The sequence below is a fragment of the Aethalodelphis obliquidens genome, unplaced genomic scaffold (assembly GCF_003676395.1).
Source record: "Aethalodelphis obliquidens isolate GAN/ISIS:26980383/991018 unplaced genomic scaffold, ASM367639v1 scaffold10, whole genome shotgun sequence".
NCBI classification, from domain to species: Eukaryota; Metazoa; Chordata; class Mammalia; order Artiodactyla; family Delphinidae; genus Aethalodelphis; species Aethalodelphis obliquidens.
Genome location: NW_020837954.1, coordinates 25,474,851 through 25,482,966, shown reverse-complemented (window position 1 = coordinate 25,482,966; position 8,116 = coordinate 25,474,851). Strand labels below are relative to the sequence as shown.

The 8,116-nt window shown below is 46.5% G+C and overlaps 1 long non-coding RNA gene across 1 annotated transcript in view; it reads left to right on the top strand.

The window, feature by feature from the left end:
* LOC113622743 (uncharacterized) overlaps window positions 1–8,116 on the top strand; it is a 35,605-nt gene that overhangs the window by 5,646 nt on the left and 21,843 nt on the right. The window contains exons 3-6 of the long non-coding RNA XR_003433636.1: window positions 2,148–2,384; window positions 2,467–2,611; window positions 5,806–5,877; window positions 5,999–6,121. This is a non-coding gene — a long non-coding RNA (uncharacterized LOC113622743). The remainder of the gene's footprint in view (window positions 1–2,147; window positions 2,385–2,466; window positions 2,612–5,805; window positions 5,878–5,998; window positions 6,122–8,116) is intronic.

Below are 8,116 nucleotides of genomic sequence, written 5' to 3'. Positions count from 1 at the left end.
TGGGAGTACTGCTAGGTACTGTGGGAGTACTGCTAGGTACTGCTAGGCACTGTGGGAGAGAGCAGAAATATAAGATCAGGCCCCTGATCTCAAGAACTAACATTATGGTTAGGGAGACTCTTCATTATTCTTCATTTATTCTACAGACATTTTGAGCATATGTGCTTAGTACCATTCTAAGTGCCTGGGATTCAGTGTTGAGAAGACAGATATCTTCCTTGCTCCCATGATACTGACATTCTAGAGGGGGAAGACAAAAAAAAATCATATAAACAAATAAATACATGACGAAAATTCAGACAAGTGCTACCAAAATGAAATCAGGTCATAGAGAAACTATTTTATCTGAGATCTTAGTGACAAGACTTGAGAGCAGACTTCCAACCAGAGGAAATAGTAAGTTCAAAGTCACCCAGGTGAGAACACAAGCTTGAGTGTTCAAGACCCAGCCGGAAGCCCAGCGACAGTGGGAAGAAATAGGAGACAAAGTCGGGCAGGCAGGGGCCAGCACATGGAGGCTGTGTCCTTTACTACTCAAAGTGTGGTCCATGGACCAGCAGCATCAGCATCACCTGCGAGTTTGTTTAAAATGACCCCCAATCTCAATTTCCTTTCTTTTACAGCCAAAGGACTATCAACTTTTAGATGGCATATATCTGCCTGCAATAAAGACCACTTCTCCAAACCTCCCTTGCAGATAGTTGTGGCTATGTGACCTAAAGGGAGTGATAGATGTGGCTTCTGGAATGTCCCTAAAGGGCATGTTTTCTTCTTTCCTGCTCTCTGGATACAAATTTAAAGGCTACTTCTCCAGCAGCTATCTTGGACCATGAAATGTCTTTGAGGATGGAAGCTACCCAAGGCCAAACAGCAAGCAGAGAGCCCATGTCCCTGCCCTGAAAAGGCCTTACCAGCCCTGAACTGACTACCTGTCAAACTCCTGAATATAAGAAAGAAACTTCCATTTTCCCTAAGCCACTGGTTTTTTGGAGTTTTCTGTTACTTCCAGCTGAACTCAATCCTAACTAATTCACACTCTTTATCATTATTTCTCTTATAGAACTGTACATTTCCCCCAACCCTTAAGTAAAATCAATAATCCAAGAAGATATACTACATTTATCCTGTAGCTTCAAAAAACTCCCACTAAGCCCTGACCCACCCCTGCTCCTCTACGGTCACACATACAGCAATCGAAGCAGCACAGTCCCAGCTGGACGGTGGCAGGGAGGGTGGACACAGCAGAGGGCAGTGGCAAAGGCAAGGGCACAAGGCCAAAGGTCAGCTTGAGCTCCAGGTCCTCTGCTGCTTCCCTCCTGAGGACACTGAGGGAAGTGGACCCCTCCAGGCTGAGCTGCTAAGCCACAAGTCTTGGTGGCATTGGCCTGCCTACTCTGAAACGTCTAAAATTGTTAAACAGTCAACAGATCTCTTGCTCTGTTGAAGTGACTTCAACCTAGACTGATAAGACACGTCACACCAGGTCTCTATACATAGAAAGAGCCTAATATTTGAAAACTTGGAGGACTGACCAACTGCTGCTCTTCAATGGCAGTTCAGTAGGCAGCTCCATCAACAGCCCCCAGAGCCACCTCTGTTAAAGGCACAATTAAAACTGTGCTTAAAGGCAAATGCCATCTCAAGACATGCCCTCCAGCACTCACATTCAGTCAAAGATAGTTACCCAAGAGCTCCTTCTATATAGAAATCCTGGAGCCTCTGCTGCCGGGGTTCCCTGCTGCCTTTGCAAGACATTGCCTGGCGCCTTGTCTCTTACAGTTTAATGTCTACAGATGCACCAAAACTGGATATCACAGGAGATACAGGATAGATTTTGGCCAGAGCAACTTAAATGGCCCAGAAACATTGGACTTGTATCTCAGTTTGTATCCCATAGTTTCTGCCTTCCCCTCCAGGGAGCTAAAGCTGATCTAGACCTTAGTTCACAGGATCGGTGAGTGAAGGAATTACGAAACGATGAACATTCCACCAACAGCTCTTTTTTCAGTAACCCTGGCTGCCCATTCAGACCATGCCTTTCACAACTTTCCTTTGGGGGTAGACATGGGCTTGGGTCTAAGAGAATCTGCCCCAGTGTGTCCTAGGTGGGCCCTGAATTTGACCAGACTTGTTTGATTGTTTTGAAGGAGGTAAAAGCTGAGCCCACTCCCTCAGAGCTATTCCTGGATTAAACAGTGAGCGATCAATAAGATTCATAGATATGCCCTCAGGAACCACAGAAGGCTGCTTTAGTAGGTGACTTTGGGAAGTGATACCAAGGCTGCCATTGCAGTATAGGAAGATTCCGGGATGAGTATTGGAAGCAAGTGGCCATCTCCTCCATGCAGGTTGAGGAGGAGACTGTTGCAACCTTTCTGCAAAAGGTAGCAGCCTCTTAATCTATTCAGGATGGAAGGCATTTTCCAAATTCTACCCACGGCAACATGATATTCTTTATGGCCCTAGTTTCTATGAAGCAAGAAGCAACTTAGATAAACTACATAAATGAACCAGAAGCAGGAAGAACTGGTGCTTAATATAAACCCACAGAGGCAGCCTAGTCCACATCAAAATGGGGATCCAGTCTCTCCACTGAAGACAAAGGTACCAGGTGAGCACAAGGAGGTTGCACTTTGATGTATGTTTGTTTGAGCCCTGTATCAGAAATTATCTCACATCGGAGACTCTTTATGCAAACTTTCCATCATCCTGAATATAGGATTTCTATTGAACGCTATAAAATAAATCTAATGCACATCAATAAGTAAATCATTTGGTTTCTCTGGAAGGGGGTTTCCTTAGTAGGGCTTATATCGCTAATATAATCATAACCACTCCCTCTAAGGATTAAATTTATCCCTTCAGCAAAGGCACAATGAATTAAAAAACAGAGAGAGAGAGAGACTATATAATGATGTCTTCCAAAATGAAAGACTTGTTGGAAACTCACCTGGGTTATACAGCTCTCACTAACAAGCTAGAACATTGCTTTAATTCTGTACCGTTTATTGTCATGGGATCAAACCGACTGGTGGAGGGTTTCCACCATCTACTTGCAGAACAGAAAATTGTGTTGTGATGTTTAGATAAGACACGCGGGGGCAGCAGTGAGCTGATGAGGAGACATAGCAATGGTGACACTTTTGAACCACAAAATTTGACTCTAGACATTGAGATGCTGCCAAGCTCTATTTAAAATCATTTAAACCAAACTGAAACACTTTTTTTTTAACCTTAAAATTAAATATAAGGGCTTCCCTGGTGGCGCAGTGGCTGAGAGTCCGTCTGCCGATGCAGGGGACACGGGGTCGTGCCCCGGTCCGGGAGGATCCCACATGCCGCAGAACGGCTGGGCCCGTGGGCCATGGCCGCTGAGCCTGAGCGTCCGGAGCCTGTGCTCCGCAACGGGAGAGGCCGCAGCAGTGAGAGGCCTGCGTAGCGAAAAAATAAAAAAATAAATATTAGAAGAATTTACTCTCCTGGCATACGTTTTCTGCTCCCCACGAGTGCTTAATATTTGTCCTTCCCAAATGTTTTTGCTTTTTCAATTGACAATGATCTTTTTCAATCCATTTGGGAGTTTGATAATTTTAAAGCTGAGAAACTTCCTCCTGACCAGTCCAAGTTGAAGCCGGCGGGGTGGTGGTGGTGGTGGAGCAAGATATCCCAACGTCGGGGGCACAGAAAGCAAGCCCTGGGTGGTGCGGAAGGTCACAAGGCCTGCCTGCGTGGAGAGCCCACTGTGGCCTGGCGCTGACGTCGCAGAGCAAGCCGGTGGCAAGGGCTTTTTTTTTTTTTTTTGCTCTGCGGTACGCGGGCCCCTCATTGTTGTGGTCTCTCCCGTTGCGGAGCACAGGCTCCGGACGCGCAGGCTCAGCGGCCATGGCTCACGGGCCCAGCCGCTCTGCGGCATGTGGGATTTTCCCGGACCGAGGCACGAACCCGTGTCCCCTGCATCGGCAGGCGGACTCTCAACCACTGCGCCACCGGGGAAGCCCAAGGGCTCCTTTTAAAGTAGGGGGACGCGGCGGCACTTCCTCTTCTTCTCCAAGGACAGGTTCATTTCATCCCCGTCTATCTGAAACCAGAAGAACAAGGATCAGTACCGGGTTCGCTTTCACACCTGGAAGGAGATTTTGTAAACAAAGGTACCCCAGCCAATCCACCATCACACCCCAAAACGGGGTAGCAGTGAGACAGGCCTATAAGCAAAGCCGGAGATTGCAGGAGTGTTTACTGAGGGCAGGCTGGTCCTCCCGAAGGCGGCGTTGGGGAATGGGGGGGGGAGGGGAGAGGAGAGCCTGGGCTCTTCCCCACGTGGCCCCAGCACAGCCTGGCCAGGAGCCGCCAGGACAGCCCCTCTCGCTGTGCCCGACAGGAGGCCTTTGGCAGGCTGTCAGGCCGGGTTTTATTTTTAGGCTCAGCCGGGGCTGCCCTCCTGCACCCGGGCTTCCCCCTCGCACAGCTGTTGCTTCTGCTTTCCAAAGCCCAAGCCTACAGGTGTTGTGCTTCCCCTTGCCTTTGGCCGTCACAAGTTGGAAGAGTGATGGTAGCTTTAAAGGGGAGGGGGGAAAGAGGTTGCAGGGGGCTGAGATTCCTGCTCCCCAGCCCGGCCTTGCAGCAGTCAGCCCTCCATCCTCCCCTGAGGATCTCCAATCCAGGCATTTCTAAACCAAACCATGGGGACTTCCCTGGTGGTCCCGTGGTAAAGAATCCGCCTTGCAATGCAGGGGATGCCAGTCCGATCCCTGGTCAGGGAACTAAGATCCCACATGCCTGCAGGGCAACTAAGATCGCGGGCCACAATTACTGAGCCCACATGCACTGGAGCCTGCTCACCACAACTGGAGAAGAGAAAACCCGCAAGCCACAACTAGAGAGAAGCCCGTGCCACAATGAAAGATTCCCACATACCGCAACTAAGACCCAACGCAGCCAAAAATAAATAAAATAATAATAATAAAATAAATAATAAATAAACCTTAAAAAGAAATAAACCAAATGATCTCAGGCCCAGGCAAGGCGGCCTCATTTTCTTGAGCATCCTGAGATGCCAGGCCCTTCTCACTACTCTGAGTATGGGGCATTTCACCTGGTTCTCACCTGCTGAGAAGCCAACAGGAAGAGCAGAACCTGGACTCAAACTCCAAAGCCTGCTTCCCCTCTGCTCCCACACCACAGGCCTTCTCAGATAAAAAGGGTTCCTTGTATGTGTTCTATTTTCAACAGTTTCTTTCTTCCACTATTAGAAGCGGGGGGAAAAAAGTGTGTTTATTGCAGTATTTCCATCCAGTATCTCTCTGGGCAAATCTAGACCTATTTTACGATTCTGCTTTTTAGAGCATGGTTGCAGCCCTAGAGACGTGTGACTGCCTGTGTCCCTGTGTGTATTTTAAAATCTGCACGGAAGCAGAGGTTACCTGTGGGGAGTAGGACTGGGGGATGAGGCTGTTTTGCGTTCTTATTTTCTACCCTTCTGTATTGTCTAATCTTTTCCCAAGAAGTGAATTATTTTGTAATGCTCAAAAAGAAAAGAATGAGGACAGCTCTCACTACAGTCAAGGCCATTGCCTTGTTGGCCATGCCCTCAGGCAGGACTCCACCCAGTAGGGTTTTTTCTTCTGTTCTTAAAAATATGCTTAAATTCTTGTTCCTCCTGTTGAAGTCCCCTTTGTTAAGAGTGTTAAACGGCTCTGGTGTCCCTAGACACCCATTTCCTGAGAGCAGGCCGAGGGCTTCCTTCCTCCACCCAGCATTCCGCACACCCCTCCCACCCATACACTACTTTTTCTCTTTCTTTTTCAGAAACTCGATGCTATCAGGCCCAAGAATTGGCCAGGAAAGGTCTCAACACAGACAGGATCACTCAGAGAAACAGTAAGATAAGTCTGTGTGTTGTACAATACTTTGAAAAGCAAATTGTCAGGAGAGAGGAAGAGAGCCAGCTCTTCTTTAACTCTTTGTCCTTTGATTTGTATTTGCTCTTTAATCCATTCAGCCTCCAAACGCTTGCTGAACAGCTGCCCTGTGCCTGGCTCTAGACAGTTCCTGGGTTAGAAGGGAAGGAGCCACAGTCCCTGCAGGGAGGACCACACATTCTCGACCAGAACAAAGGCAAGTGGTGAGTTTCGGTGAGACAAGCAGGCGGGGGGCGCCATAGAGCCCAGGGCCCAGCACCGCCCAGCCCTGGTCGTGAAACTTTCCAGGACCTGGAAATGCCCGAGCTGAGTGTTAAAGGACCAGCTGGAGAAGCAGAGAACAGGAGGAAGGATATTCCCCGTGAAGGAAAAGTGAAATAATAACAAGGTCCCTCTGCTATTGAGCTTTTAGGTACACCGTGGCCCTGCTCTGAACCTTTCACATGTATATCACTTAGGTCTCACAACCTGCGGGGCAAGTACTCCTGTGGCTCCATTTTAAAGCTGAGGTCCCTGAGACACAGAAGGGTGGAGGGATTTTTCAAAAGCCATGCAGTGAAGGGCATTGGAGCCAGGATTTGAACTGAGGCTCCAGAGCCCTCGCTTCTAAACCTTGGTAACCTTGGGTAACTCAAGAAGTGAGGCGGACGTCCCGCCCCTGCCTAAGTTCCACAACTCCCCACCACAGCCTAAACTCCGCCCCCCCCCCCCTTACCAACCCTTTTTTTTTCTTTTCTTTTTTTCCTTTTTATGTTTTATTTTTTTTTAATATCTTTATTGGGGTATAATTGCTTTACAATGGTGTGTTAGTTTCTGCTTTATAACAAAGTGAATCAGTTATACATATATATATGTTCCCATATCTCTTCCCTCTTGCGTCTCCCTCCCTCCCACCCTCCCTATCCCACCCCTCTAGGTGGTCACAAAACATCTAGCTGATCTCCCTGTGCTATGCGGCTGCTTCCCACTAGCTATCTATTTTACGTTTGGTAGTGTGTATATGTCCATGCCTCTCTCTCGCTTTGTCACAGCTTACCCTTCCCCCTCCCCATATCCTCAAGTCCATTCTCTAGTAGGTCTGTGTCTTTATTCCCGTCTTACCCCTAGGTTCTTCATGACATTTTTTTTTCTTAAATTCCATATATATGTGTTAGCATACGGAATTTGTCTTTCTCTTTCTGACTTACTTCACTCTGTATGACAGACTCTAGGTCTATCCACCTCATTACAAATAGCTCAATTTCATTTATTTTTATGGCTGAGTAATATTCCATTGTATATATGTGCCACATCTTCTTTATCCATTCATCCGATGATGGACACTTAGGTTGTTTCCATCTCCGGGCTATTGTAAATAGAGCTGCAATGACCATTTTGCTACATGACTCTTTTTGAATTATGGTTTTCTCAGGGTATATGCCCAGTAGTGGGATTGCTGGGTCATATGGTAGTTCTATTTGTAGTTTTTTAAGGAACCTCCATACCGTTCTCCATAGTGGCTGTACCAATTCACATTCCCACCAGCAGTGCAAGAGTGTTCCCTTTTCTCCACACCCTCTCCAGCATTTATTGTTTCTAGATTTTTTAATGTTGGCCATTCTGACTGGTGTGAGATGATATCTCATTGTAGTTTTGATTTGCATTTCTCTAATGATTAATGATGTTGAGCATTCTTTCATGTGTTTGTTGGCAGTCTGTATATCTTCTTTGGAGAAATCTCTATTTAGCTCTTCTGGATTGGCTTGTTTGTTTTTCTGTTATTGAGCTGCATGAGCTGCTTATAAATTTTGGAGATTAATCCTTTGTCAGTTGCTTCATTTGCAAATATTTTCTCCCATTCTGAGGGTTGTCTTTTGGTCTTGTTTATGGTTTCCTTTGCTGTGCAAAAGCTTTGAAGTTTCATTAGGTCCCATTTGTTTATTTTTGTTTTTATTTCCATTTCTCTAGGAGGTGGGTCAAAAAGGATCTTGCTGTGATTTATGTCATAGAGTGTTCTGCATATGTTTTCCTCTAAGAGTTTGATAGTTTCTGGCCTTACATTTAGGTCTTTAATCCATTTTGAGCTTATTTTTGTGTATGGTGTTAGGGAGTGATATAATCTCATACTTATAAATGTACCTGTCCAGTTTTCCCAGCACCACTTATTGAAGAGGCTGTCCTTTCTCCACTGTACATTCCTGCCTCCTTTATCAAAGATA